Below are 1966 nucleotides of genomic sequence, written 5' to 3' on the forward strand. Positions count from 1 at the left end.
TACACTGAGATATTTTGGAACCATGAGAAGAGAACCATGGCAGGTAAGAGAATCATAAAATTTAAGAGTGAGAAGAAAGCCTAGCTTCTGTGTTATCCAACCTACCGGGCGCCTCGTTCACTCCCAGCGAAAGGGACGCATTCATTCCATCAGGAACCTCCACCATTACATACAACTGAAATCTGCCCTTTATTTCCATGGGGCTACAAAGACACACAGCACTCCTGGACCTGCCCTCATGCTGCCTTTTCTCCAAGGCAAAAGTCCCTGTCTTCATCTCAAAAACTCTTCCTGTGACCTCTGGGATTTTGACAGATGCAGATTAAACCCCAGTTCTACCATCATGGCTAACCTTCAGGAACTCGATGAACCTCTCGGAACTTCACTTTCCTTTCCTGTAAAGTAAAAGTAATAACAGCTACCTATTATGGAGTTGTTGTATTAAATGATATGAAACATATAAGCACATTACCTGCTCTGTGTAAGCACTCAGCGAATGCCAAACCCTGCCATCATTACCATGACTGCTTCAGAGGGAAGCAGGAGAACTCCGGGGGGCCTGAGGCGATGGAGAACAGGAGATTACAGACGGGCCAGGAGGCCAGCATGAAACGGACAGAGCACAGGTGAGTTCAGGCCCAACTTCCCAAAGGGTAATCAGTAAATGACAGTTGCTGTAAACAGTCCTGTGGGGACTCTTTGGAGCTGGAGTTTCTACAGCTCCATTCAAATATCATTTTGGTTCTTCTAAATTATCACCATAATGTGTTATCACAAATCATTCTGTGACTTGGCAGAACTGAGTGAAATGTGATCCCAAATCATAAATTAAAGGAGCAGGGCATTTGCAATGGCACATTCATTTACACCATTTCATTTCACTCTTTCAACTGCTAAGACATTCAAAGCTCCCAGCAGGGAGCGTTGGCCACAGCAGAAGGAAGACACTGAGTTATGACGGCCTTGTCAGTCTCCCTGAGGAAAGCAGGAGAGAGCATGTGCTGCTGATGTCTGCCGATTCGCAGAGGATGGGGGGAGGTGGGACAACTCAACTTTGGAGCTTTCAGACGTCAAAACACAGAAAACAAATAATAAGGACCCCTTCTTTTCTGCATCAAGTATTGTTAAATACATGGATTAAAAAGAAAAGGTGAATGAAATTTGGGGCTGTGCACTTCATCCTTCTTCCTCTACAGTTCCTATTCTAGCAGTTGGGATAAAATCTCTAACCCTCCCACACTTGGAGGCAGTGAAACCAGGTCTGCTGGTAAAAGAACAGGAAAGTCTTAAAAAACCTGACATAGGGATCTGCCTTTGTCAGAAAAAGGTTCTGCCTTTTTATATTCGCCCAGGAAAAAAGAGAATTCTGGACACCCAGTGACCTGAATTTCAGACATTAAACCTGTCATGTCAGTTAAGACCTTGAACCTTCCAGATTCACCGCCACCTGCCCCACCAGCCCCAGTCTCATCCACTGACGGAATGAACACAGGGTGCTGTGCTCATACTGTGCTGTGCCAGTCAATAATATGGGAAACTGATCTTATCTGAGGATCAGTAAAAGGTTTGCATGAGAAGGAAAATAAGTTTTGAAGTCTGAAGAACGAGTTGGGATTAAGGAGCCAAAGAGCGGTCAGAAGGCTGAGGGCAGTGCAGCCAGTGCAAAAGCTGTATAGCAGGAGGGGATGTGGCTAACAGGAAGGACTGACTGAAGGGCAACCTGTATGCTGGAATGGAGAATGGGCTGGGGACTGGAGGCCACGGAGGCTGGGGACGGCAGTGGGCCAGATTACACTGGGCTCAAGCCATAGCGAGGATTTCAGTCGGGGGATAACAGGTCGACATGATTAGATTTGAGCTTTGGGGGAAAGGATTAAATCTGTTTGCTGTGCAAGGACTGTCGGTTTTGTCAAGAGTTGGAGGAGACAGATCGAATAGCAGGCTATTACCATGGACAGGACAGCTG

Source organism: Pteropus vampyrus, unplaced genomic scaffold (genome assembly GCF_000151845.1).
Source record: "Pteropus vampyrus isolate Shadow unplaced genomic scaffold, Pvam_2.0 Scaffold394, whole genome shotgun sequence".
NCBI lineage: Eukaryota > Metazoa > Chordata > Mammalia > Chiroptera > Pteropodidae > Pteropus > Pteropus vampyrus.